This window comes from Tenrec ecaudatus, chromosome 13 (genome assembly GCF_050624435.1).
Source record: "Tenrec ecaudatus isolate mTenEca1 chromosome 13, mTenEca1.hap1, whole genome shotgun sequence".
Lineage (NCBI taxonomy): Eukaryota > Metazoa > Chordata > Mammalia > Afrosoricida > Tenrecidae > Tenrec > Tenrec ecaudatus.
Genome location: NC_134542.1, coordinates 2,201,573 through 2,214,090, shown reverse-complemented (window position 1 = coordinate 2,214,090; position 12,518 = coordinate 2,201,573). Strand labels below are relative to the sequence as shown.

At 59.8% G+C, this 12,518-nt stretch overlaps 1 protein-coding gene across 1 annotated transcript in view; it reads right to left on the bottom strand.

Moving 5' to 3' along the window:
• The window catches only part of HDAC4 (histone deacetylase 4), a 135,888-nt gene extending 123,746 nt beyond the window's left edge, over positions 1-12,142 (bottom strand). Inside the window, exon 1 of the mRNA XM_075528828.1 lies at positions 11,965-12,142. The gene's annotated coding sequence lies outside the window, so the exon portion shown is untranslated. The remainder of the gene's footprint in view (positions 1-11,964) is intronic.
• Between the last annotated feature and the right edge of the window lie 376 nt (positions 12,143-12,518).

Here is a 12,518-nt window from a genome sequence, read left to right as displayed (position 1 = left end):
CAGCCTCAGCCCAGTGCTCACAACAGCCAGGGAGCAAGCCCTGCCCCTGATGAGGCCCCTCCAGGGAGGACACACATTCCTCGGCTGGCATCCACCAGCTGCAGTGCAGCAGGGGCTCTGAGACCCAGTGATGTCCACACTGGGTCAGGACCCTGGCTCTCAAGTGGGTGCAGGAGCGGCTATTGTCCCAGCTCCGGGGCCCCCATGGCCATCTTTGCGTCCCATGTCTTAGCAGCCAGGCCTCATGTATTCCACTACCTGTCCACCCTTCCAACCTGCCAGGGCTGCCCATGAAGCCCCAAGAGACTTCCCAAGAGAGCACTTCCCCAGCCCCTGTGCTCATTGACCCCGGAATCCCAGCAGGCCCTCCTCAGTCCACACAAGGTCAACTCACCCGAAAGACCACTGGGGATGTCCGCAGACCTGCTTCCTCCCTTCCCCTTTCCTCCCCCTTCCCTCCCACAGCAAATCTGCTGGAAGGGAACCCACCCCACCTGAACCTGCAGCAGCAACAAGCTCATGAGGGGTCTCTGGGGGTCTGCTGGGTCAGCCCAGGTCTGAGGCCCATGACCTGGACTCATCTGGGGTGGGGGGTGGTCAGCCCTGGACAGGCTTCAGGAGCTGGAGCAAATCCCACCTGAAGCCTCCCTTCATCTGCTGTCTGGGAGGCTGAGCCACGAAATGCCCTACTGTAGTCCATCCAGGGTCTGTCACTGCTGTGACCTATCACCACACGCTGACCCGTGACCCCACCTCTACACCAGCCCCTGTGACCGCATCTCCACACTCACCCCTGTGACCCCCCCTCTACACCGACCTGTGACCCCATCTCCACGCTGACCCTCAGTGATGGTGTCCACCATGGATAAGGTGACCAGACGCCCGCTTTTGATGGGACAGTCCCGATTTTTAACATTTTTTCCCGCGTCCCACGGCATTTTAAGAAAGTCCCAATGTTTGGAAAGAAGGCATGATAAGCTAAGGTATACAATTTTCAGCTGCCATGTGGCTATTTCGCCAGGATATGAGTTTTACCAATGGTGTCCCACTTTACCAACGTTAAAATCTTGTCTCCTTATCCATGGAGGCTGGCACCTCCTTCAAGGACAATCACCAGTATCACATGTGTCAACCAAGCAGAGCCACCCTCCCACCCTCTTCAGGCTGTCCTCTGGATGGGGACCTAGCCAAACACCGAGACCATGGCAGGTGGAGCTGGGGTCCCAGCCTCTGATTCCACGCCCCAGCTGACTCCGGGCATCCTAAGCAGATCCACGGAGAGTGCTGGCTGCACCCGAGCCCACACCAACTAGCCCCACCAGGGACCCCGGGACCCCAAGGCAGAAGAGGCGTGGAAACAACAGGGGCCAAAGCCCCTGCACCAGTACCCAGAGCTCCTCAGCCTGGACTCCTTCTGAGCAGCCAACACACAGCCTGGCTTCCAGGGGGCAATTAGGGAGCCAGCCTGCCAGCCAGCGAGGTTCACACACCTTCAAGTAATCAACCGTTTGAGATCAAAAGGGCAGGATGTGCCCAAGGACAAAGTTCAGAAGGGATGGAAGGGGAGGAGAAAGACTGGGGTGGGGGACAGGAAGGAACGGGGTGGGGGTGGGCACCGCAGGGTCTGCAATCCTGAGACAAGTGGGTCTGGATTCCTGACGGTGAAATGGATGATCTGCTCTGTAAACCTTTACCCAGCGCGCACGCACACACAGCCAGCAGCCTACAACTCCAGTACAGGACAGACATATACACTCACACCACACACACAAACACACAAAGCCAGCAGCCTACAACCCAATACAGGACAGACATACACACACGCACTACGTACACACATGTATACATACACATATATACATACACACACACAGCCCACAGTCAACGACTCTGACACAGGCCAGACATAAGCACACAACACACAGATACACACACACACACACACACAGGCAAGGACTGACACAGGATAGACGTGCAGTGACTGATGTCAGGTGCCATCCCTTCAGTCCTCGCTCGCAGAAGGGGGAAGGGGCGCGGCCTGGCAGACCCCACAGCCAGTGTCCTCACAGGGACCCTGGCTGAGTGCTCACCCCGAGGGTTTCAGGAGGGGCTTTGAGGCCTCAATCTGGAAGCCTCACTGGGCACTGACATCATTGTTTGTCGGCCTGGTTTGTTAAAACAAACTCCAAACCCAGTCACCTTTCCCAGCAAGAGAACGGGGCGCCCTAACTGCAGTCCAGCCACAGGGGAACAGGGCCCTATGGCCTGGCGGCTGGCAGCTGACACAGCCCGCTGGGCAGGGCTGTCTGGGCCTCTCTGTGGGGCCGGTGCCCAAGCCCCTACAGCTGTGCAGAGAAGGAACATGTGCAAAGCACCCCGCCCCCCGCAATCTCAATCATCAGGGTGGGGTCGCCTCCCAGAAATACCACAATAGTGAAGAGTCTCTCATCAAATATGACCTCTCTGGTCCTCGGCCAGCTCCAGGCAGCCTGGCCCACTGCCCACAGACCCTCAGGCCAGTCCATCCCTGCCACTCCATTGGGCTGCACCCCACGCAGGGCAGAGCTAAGAAAGAAAGTTCTCCACCCACAGTCAACTAGGAGGACACAGGCCCAGACTCCTGGGCCCCCACCCCTGGGTGGCTTCCCTGCATCCTCCTGGCCTGTCCACTTTTAAAGCCCAAAAGCTGGGTGGCAGGTCTTCTAGGCTGCATTCTGGAAGGTTCTGTACACTGACTCTCACCCAGCTCCAGTGAAGTACAGGCTCAATCCCAAGGGCAGCTCAGCTTGCCCCAGCTGCTGGGAGGGGCTTTCTCTGGGACTCGGCCTGAACAGCTAGAGCCGCCTGACTTTGCCAGCAGCCCATGCCCACCCGGATGGAGCGACCGCACAGCCATGAAGTTGGGCTTCAGAGAGGTGCTGGCCGAGCTGCAGTCGCCGGGGGTCTCTGAAAAGCACCCCACGTGCTCACAGTCTCAGAAGGAGGGTAGACAGAGCAGGGGCATCATCCCATGATGACCAGGTCCTCAGCCAAGGACAAGCCCCTGGCCCCAGACAGAGGCTGCCAGACTGAATACAGTACTCAGCCTCGGGGTCTGGACGCCAGCGGGCAGTACTAGTCTCCCACCAGGGTGGCCACCACTCTAGCAAAAAGAGGCCGTGGCCAGCCCCTTCTGCCGTATCCCCAACCTCCCACCTCAGCCCGCACTCAGTCCCCTCACCGCACCCCACTTCACCCTACTCCCACCCCCATCTCTCACTGGTCAGCTCCCAGCACTGCCCTCACCCACATATGCCTCAGCCAAGTCTCCTCCAGGGATGTCTGTCCCCACCCCACCCTCATGGTGCCCTCATGGTGGCACCTGGGCAGCAAGGACCTGCAGGGACCAGGCCCAGCTCACTCAACACTGGGGCTCGGGAAAAGCAGCAACATCGGGACATCTCCACACATAAGAACCATGTCCCCAGTGTCCGCTCACGGCCCACTACACCTTTCACCCACCAACTCCCCAAATCAACCACTCACTCAGTCTCCCACACACCCACCCACACACCCACCTACTCACACTCACCCCCCACACACCCACTCACTCACCCACCCACTCACCTGTCCGCCCACTCAGTACTCTACTCACTCACTCACTCACTCACTCACTCGCTTACACACTCACCCATTCACCCACTTATTCCCCGACCCATTCACGGTCTCCTCCACCCACTCACTCACCCACCCACCCACTTACTCACTCGCCCACTCACCCACCCACTCACTCACTTACTCACTCACCCATTCACCCACCCACTCACTCACTCACCCCACCATCCCCTTAACGGGCGGTCTGTCCAAGCTCATGCTGCACCCAACGTTTATTTTCAGGGGTCCCATACACCAAAGGCCACACTGTTTCCGGGACTTGTCTTCTCATTCAGAGGGACTGTTCAACCAAGGCCACACTGTCTCACTCCTCCATCACTGCACATCCCCTGAGCACCAGGCAGCAGGTGATGCTCGCCAGCGGCATCAAGACCTTGGAGCACCTGGACCCTATGCCACCCCCAGGGATGCCACCGTGAGGGGCTGGGACTTCAGCCTGGCCCACCTGAGGGAGGAGAAAGACTGGCTGGTGGGCTAAGCAGGGTGGGTGTGGTGAGCCAGAGTGAGAGGCTGGAGAAGGACAGGACAAGGGCACGTGCAAAGGCCCTGGGGCCTAAGGAGGCAGGGAGCAGGGAACATAGCCGTCAGGAGCTAAGCCTGGCAGCAAGTGAGGCCCAGGGCCGCAGGGCGAGCATGGGTGGGAGCCTGAAGAGGCTGGTGGGTGGACTTTGGGGAGGGGTCACTGAGGTGGCCCTGGGAAACACTGCTGAGTGAAGCATGGACAAGGACCAGTACCCCAGGCACACGCCGTCCTCGCTCATTGGAAATAGGGTGTGACCGCCTTCATTGCCCAACGGAGACAGTTGTGTCATCCGTGAGTGTCCCCAGCTCCCTGTAGAAATGCAAATGGCACCAACATGGCAGGGGAGGGCCCCTCACTGCATATGTCCTATGGGGGACTGGGTGCCCTCACCTGACACCCTGCAGCCCTATGTCCCATGCATAATTCACCTCACACGCGGCGGGGAACGGACACGTGTGACAGAAATGCAATCCCCAATGACAACAGCGTGGCATCACCTGAAATGAGACCCGGACACCCCATGACACCCCCAACACACACACAGACCCATGGCACCCACCCTGAGACCTAGGGCCAGCAGACACGGGACGGGCTTGGAGGAGGGGTGGAACAGTGTCACTCAGCGAGAGAGCCATCTTCTCACGACCCCGTGAAGCCCCTTGCAGGCGGCGGCGTCCGTCGCCAGGCATGGACATCGGCTGACTCAGTGGCAGTGTGTTTGGTGTTGGGTTCCGTGTGTGGCCCTCGGGTCCATTGCAGGACCCTTCACACCAGAAAAATATGTATAGCACCCAGGGGTCCACGCTGGCTCCCACACAGCGGTGCTCCACAGCCTGAAACTGTGGCCGTGAAGCTGGCCACGACACTGGCCGGCAGGGGTGCGGTGAAAGCGGTCCGTTATAAAAGAGCCCAAGGCGTGCTTCCGTGAGCCACGGAGAAAAGCTTTCGCACCAACAGAAGCAGTAGCACACTATGCGTTGGGCTACTAACAGCAAGGTCAGCAGTTTGAAACCACCAAGGAGAATGAGGCCGCTTTCTGCGCTGCTAAAGAGTTACCGGCGGATTCCCACAGGAGCAGTTCTACCCGTTCCTAGAGCGTTGCTCTGAGTCGGAATCACCTGGGGGCAGTGGGTTTGGAGGGGTGGGAGAGGAAGGGAAGGGAAACCACTCACTGGTGGGGAGACCCGTCTTCATTTGAGTGAAACAAACCAAAAGCTCACTGCTATCCAGTCGTTCCAACCCAAAGCTGGGCTATAGGGCGGAGTGCATCTACCCCCTTCCACAGGGCGGTAATTCTTTGGGAGTAGAAAGCCTCGTCTTTCTCCTTTAAACTGCCGACCTTGCAGCTAGCAGCCCAAGCCGAGGTGCTTGTGAAGGGGGGGCAGATAAACACATGAATGTCGTAAACAGCACGCGTAGGATCAATGGAAGAGCAGCTCTGCGCACGATGCATCCCACGCCCTGGTGCTGGTCTTTCCTGAAGATGCACGCCCTCAGCAGGACGGCTGCGCCAGGGGAACTGGCCCTCGGGCAATGCTGCCACCCACTGCTGTTGGGCGCTAGAGCATACACAGAAATAATCATCGCCGAGCCGAGCCTCCTGCCCTACAATGCCTCCACGGAGTGGCTTACTTCGGCTGCAGAGAAACCGCTAAGAGTGATCCTTACACCAAGGATGGATATTAGCAAGCTTTTGAGTCTTTGCTGCTATGAATGGACCCCCTTAGACTTGAATTTCTTTACCCGCAAGGTCTTTATTCACTATTAACCAGTCAGAAATGCCCAGCTGTGTGTCTCTCTTGGTTTGCAATGGGGATGGCCATTCTTTTCTCATTGGCTCCCGAGAGCTCTTTATACAGTGACCGTTAGGTCCCACCAGGCACGTGATAGCCTGGAGGGGCTGCTGGTTAAGGTGCTGGGCCACTAACTGAAGGTCTGTCATTCAAACCCACCATTTGCTCCTGGGGCAAAAAGATGAGGCTTTCGCTCCCACAAAGGCTTAGCGTCTCAGAATCTCCACACCAGGTTTTGGTACACGGGAACTGACCCGCCCACAATGGCCTTTTGGGTTGGCCGGTAGGTTGGGGTTTCCTGTTTTGTCCTCTTCCTCTCAGCATCTCTTCCCTTGCTTGGAGGGAATTTTAAACTATCGGATACTCTTGAATCTGCCCTATTCCCCCTTGGGGTTCCTGGTTTGGGGGTGGACCGCTGATGCTGGTGCTGTAGGAGGAGTTCCGGCGCAGAGCAACCCGGGGTGCGACAGAAGGAAGCGCTGCGCTGCCTGGCACGCGGCTCAGACACTGCTACTTGTGAGCCCAGCGCTGCAGTCGTCGCGTTAGCCCACTGCGTGGAGGACCTTCCTCTACTTTACCCAGCACGACGTCCTTCTCCAGGGGCCGCTCTCTCCCGAGGGCACGTCTCTCCAGCCTCACCTCCAGGGAGCCCTCTGGCTGCACTTCCCCCGACAGGGGTGTGTTGGTTCTCGTGGGTTTCTTCAGCAGGATGACCGTCCGAAGGCATCAGTTCTTGGGCCTGCCTTGGCCACGGCACGGGGTTTGCCTGCTGTGTGAGACCACTGAAAACACCACGGCTTGGCCCCAGTGCGTCTTGGTGCTCAGGGTGTTAGTTATCTTTGCTTTCCCGCCCTGACAGAGGTCATCGGCTGCAGAGGGGCCCGACAGGATAAGGCTGCTTGGCTTCTGGACTGGCGCTCTCACACATGTGGACTGTGGGCCCCAGCGAGATGAAGCCCTTAGCTACATCCGCTCAGCGCGATGCTGCGCATTGGCCCGATTGGGAGGGCTTCCGTTTGCCTTGCGTTGAGGCGTCATCCCTGCTGAAAGCTAGTTTTCCACTGTCGGCTCTAAGTGCCTGCAGGCCTCTTGGCTGTAGGCAAGCAAGGCTATGCATGAAAAACCACACTCACTGCCATCCAGCCAGCGCTGGCCCACAGAGACCCCGTGGGTTTCCGGGACTGTCCCTGTTGACGGGAGAAAGCCCTGTCTTTCTCCGGAGGAGCTGATGGTGGTTTTGAACTGGCGGCCATGCGGATCGCTGCCCAAAGGGTAACTGCAACACCACCCAGAGCTCCTGCCTGTAAGCCACAGGCTGCGAATTAAGTCTTCTTCCAGGGCTTCTTCAGAGCAGGGTTCTCGGATGGCTTGCTCTACACACAGATGGAGAAAATGGGAGGCAGGATGCAAGCCTGGTGCACAGCACGCTGCTCCAGACGGAGGAGTTGTTCTCCAGAGCTGGTTTCCACCACTGGAATGCACCCATCCATAAAACCTTTCCAGATAAGGTGAAGCTGCTCAGGATGCCCTCCGGTGGGCCCCCCCCCACCCACACCCCGGCCACAGCCCCTGCCCCCCGTCAGCCCCTGGGCTGCTGGGGGAAGAGTTGAGCTATGCAGCTGCCACCCACCAGCAAACCTTAGCCCCCACCTCTGTGGCGATGGAGGGAAATGAAGATCGCTTTAGGCAGAGGCCTGGTCTGATTGTGATTCAAGGACTTGACCATGCTGGAGCAGCTCCTGAGGGACTGAGGCATCGGAGGAGGATGGGCAGAGGGAGAGCCCCTCGGGACAGGAGGGTAGTTGGCCATCCTGGGCTGGGGACAGGTGGGGAGCGTGGAGCCCAAGCGTTTGACTACAGAGCAGAAGGAAACCACTTTGGTCATCATGGGCATCGGTGTCACTGCGGGTCAGATGCTCTGAGGTTCCCAGACAGGAGAGGTTGGGCAGCTCTGCGTCCAGCCAGTGTGTCGTGCGCCTCTGCGTCCTGTTCAGGCCACTGTCACAGGGTTTCACACTTTCTCACCAGCTGGTGGCATGTCCCGAGACCTGCCTGTGGGCAGCCAGTGTGGACAGCAGCCGGAGAAGTAAACAGTGCCCCTCAGCGCCCTGTGTCCGAGCAACACTGCATGGCTCATGAAGGAGTGCGGCACTGTACCCATTTTTACATGACCTTCCTCCCAGGAAGTGAGTAAGAGGAGAGTCGGGTAGGGGGCCATCTGCCCCAAGCAGATCCCTGGCCTTCCCTCACACCCAACAGAAAACACCCAGTGGGGTCACACTTCATTGAGTGCAGTGAAAGCCTGGGGCTCCTCATCTAACCCCAACAGGAGCCCTGGGAACCTGACATCACAAGCCACTGCCTGGCCTCCCCATGGGCCCAGGCATCAACTGGGGAATGGGCCAGTGGGTCTACAGGGGTCCCTAAGTACATTTTCAGAAGCAGGATGGCAGGCCTTCCTTCCTAGTCTCAGTCTGGAATCTCCCAGGAAGCCTGTCCAGCACCGCAGTGTCCCACAAGCCCACAGGGGCAGCCTGTGTGCAAGGGGCACTGGGGGGGAATCAATGCCACTTCTCCTGCAGGGAAGTGGAGATTCATACAACCAAGCAGTAGATTACAAGGGCAATCCAAGACCCACTTCCCACCCCTAGGGCAAGGGGTTGTAGACAAGTAGGGGTTCCCCTCTGGTCCGGCTCACCCACCCTGTGCAGGTGGCCTTGGTAGCTCCAGCCACCCCATCGGGTATGAATCTGTGACTGGGGTGGCTTACAGCAACGAGGGCCCAGCCGTTTCCAATAGAGTAGTTCTGCCCGAGAGACAGCACACTCGTCAATTACGGCACACAGTCGGGCTGCCTCCGAGACCCCCCAACATCAAAGCTAACCATGCAGGCAGCCCCGAGGTCTCACAGAGCAGCTGGAAGGATGGCAGACCAGGCACAGCAGTTCAAAGACACCCCACAAAGTCAGAGTGCAGCAGCCCCCCAAGATGTGGGGACTTCAAGAACCGGAATCCGACTGGTAAACACACAGTGGGTGGGGGCATCGTTACAGAGCCAGCTCTGATCAAGGCAGCTGCTGGGGCTGCTCGGGGCTGGGTGCCCCGTGGGCTCAGCCCCAAGGCCTCTGCCCAGGGCAATGGGGCTTGACCACAGAGACTTCTCCCGGCCTTTCAGGCCACATCTGTCCTTGGTCTGGGCCTTCCAGGTCTGTGTGTACTCCAGTCATTTCCACCCTCCCCCCAGACCCGGGATTGCTGGGCAGAAGGGGCAAGTCACTACGTAGGCCTGCTTGTCCAGGTCCTGAGGCCTTTCCAAAGGAAGGCACTTTCTCTTTAAAGTACTGAAGGCCTAGGAGAGCCTCCCTCCCTACAAACTTGCACTCTCTAGCCAGCAAGGACCACTGCTACAGACCTCAAGAGATTAATCACCTGGGGATGCTCACGAAGTCTCAGATAGATAGCTAGACAGACAGACAGACAGACAGACAGACACACAGACAGACACACAGAGCTCTCCTGGGCTACCCAGGAAACAAAACAACACTGAAATACAAACAAAAACAGCCATCACATGAAACTTCTAACTGGGTGGCGTGGTGCATTGCCAATGATAAGAGAGTAAATGGAGTTGCCATAGTTACCGCTAAATCCTGCACTAACTTTTGTTGCTTTGTAATTGCTATGTACACTCATGTGTACAAGCAACCCAATTTTCTTCATCCCAACCAACCCCCCCCACACACACACACTCAACAGTACCACCGTCCCCCCCCCCCCAGCCCCTGAGCCCTCAAACATCACCCTACTCTCCCTGGCAGAGCAGCCTCATCTGACAGTTGCTGAAATAAGGCAGGGAATTACCAGCTACAATTAAAACCCCAGGCAGCCCAAGTCACAAGCAGATTACAAAAGAAAAAGTGAAACCACGGGGCCTCTGCCTGCACCCCTACCCCTACCTCTCAGTGGCAGGCAGGACCACGGCAGGACCACAGCCCATGCAGGTCCTCCATGGTCTTTGGTGGTCAGTGGGAATAAAGAGGACCCTTGAGTGGGGGAGACCTGGCCCTTCCGTTTGAGAGCAGGCACTCCTCTCAGCAAGCAATTAGGTAGGTCTCCACAGTAATGCACTTAGGATTTAGTTAAGAAAGTCATTAGTTTTAAAATAACTGAAGTTTAATTTCTGCAACGCTTTCTTTGAAAATTGTGTCACAGCAGGTCAATTTACAGCATGCAATAAAGAAAACACTGCGATCAGAGCTGTGAGTTATTACAAATTTCTGATGTGCATTAAGTGAGTCCTCGAGCGCGCTGCCTTCCCACCCCCGCCCCAGTAACGGAGACCAAGGTCTCCTGCTAAAACAGTGTCAAACCACTCAACAGTTGAATGTAAATAGAGATCATTTGCTTATAAACTACACTGCACACGGAGTGCGTTAGCCACACCGTAAATGCTGATGGCAGGTACAGGCCTGAGCTGGAAAATGCTAGGTAGCCCCTGCCTGCGGGTGTGGACTCATCCCGAGGCTGGGGGCCAATAGAGCTCACACAGCCTGGGGCAACAGCGGCACCCAGTCCGCCACGCCATGCCACACCACACCACCGGGCTTTTTCTGCAAACTCACAGCATCTAACAAAGTTATATAAACGGCTGCCCGCCTTGGGTCTGCAAGCCTGGATTCCCCACCACCACCCCAACACCCCCCTTCACTGGAGCCTTGAGCACACTGGATCTTCTCGGGCCCCACCTGGCCCCATCCTCAAGACCCAGGCTTGGGGGTCCGGGCGCTCCCCCTCCGGGATCCCCACCGGTCACCTGCTTGCAGGTAGGAGGCGGGCATCAGCACACGGCGGGTTTGGGGTTTATCGCCTGGGAGCGGAAAGGTGCAGCCCAGCTCCCGTCGGGATAAACAGGCGGGTGGCACTCGCTGCGGCCCAGCGCCGAGCCTCTGCCCGGCCTTCGGCGGCTCCCAGGCGGCGGCCCGGCCTGCGCCTCCTCTGGGGCCGGAGATGGGGGGTCTGGAGGCCGAGGGCAGGGCGATGCCAGAGCTGGGGGTCGGAGCTCGAGGCGATGGCGGGGGAGGAGGGCTGGAGCCGGGAGGGAGTATGCGGGGTCCGGAGCAGGGGTCCGGCTCCGGCAAGATAGAAGGGTAATGGTAGGGCATCAGGGGCTACTTAAGGGGTCTGGGGTCTGGCCAGGCAATGTGGAGCAGGACGGTTGGGGACGAGGGGAGGGGGGCTTGGAGACAGAAGCGATGCCTGAGTCAGGGCAATCTGGGGTGTGGGAGTTGGGAGATCTGGGGGGCAGAGGCCAGGGTCCAGGCCTGGCCATGAGACCCGGGGGTCCTGAGGTCCCCAACCGCCCCATCCGGAAGATCTGGGGTCCTGGCGGAGCCATGCGATCCATGAGACCCGGGGTGTGGACAGGGCTATGGGGCGGGAGGGGGGAGGGGGGTCTGGACCGACGGCTATCCCAGGGGGCTGAGGCCCAGGCCAAACCAGGCAATCCAAGAGGTCCAGGCAGAGATGAGCTATCGCGGGGGGTCTGGGGCCCTGGCTGAACAGGGCGATCCTCAGGGTCTAGGGTTCGGACAGGGCGAGCGATCCGAGGTCCCGGACCCGGCAGGATGATAGGAGTCTGGGGCCATGCGATCGGGGTCCGGGACCCGCCGAGCGATCGAAGTCCCGGGCCGGGTGATCCGGGTCTGGTGCCGGATGATCCGGAATGCCAGGCCGGGCGATCAGGGGCCCCAGGCCTGACCATCAGGTTGTTGGGCCGGGTGATCGGGGGTCCCGGATCCGGCGATCGGGGAGTCCCGGGCCGGGCCGGGCGATCGGGGCCCCAGGCGGAGCCGGGCCGGACGATCGGGGTCCAGGTCCCGGAGATCGGGGTCCCGGGCCGGGCGATCGGGGTCAGGGGCCCGGCGATCGGAGTCCCGGGCCGGGAGAGGCCTGCGGGCGGCGCGGGACGCGGACAATGGCCGGGCGGCGGCTTACCGCGGCGGGCGGCTCGGGCGGCGGCTCCGGCGGCGGCGGTCTAGCCCAGCCCGGGCGCTCCGAGCCGCATCTCCTCGGCTGCGCCGCGTCTGCCGGCCTCGGGCGCTCCGGCTGCGGCGGCGACAGCGGGACGCGGCCGGGGGCGCCGGGCCCAGGCGCTGAGGCGGCGGCGCAGGCAGCGGGTGCGGGCGCGGGCGGTGGCGGCGGCGGCGACGGCGGCGGCGGCGGCGGCAGCGGCAGCGGCGGGGACGGAGCACCGCGGCGGCGGCCCCACAACCTCCCTCCTCATTCACAAAAAATTGACCCACGTTGAACCATGATGCTGCGGCCCCCCGCCGGCGCCGAGCGGTTCGCTGATAGGCCGCATCGGACGCCCGTCAGCCGCGCCAACCCCGCCTCTCCCGCCGCAGCGGCTCCGCCATTGGCTGCTGCAGCCCCTCCCTCCCGCCTGGTTTCTAATGAAGTGCTCGTCAATTACGGCTCGGCCCCGCCTCCCGCCCGCCTATTGGTCCGCAGGGAGTCCTAGGTACCGCCTCACTTGCGCCCTCCCCTCG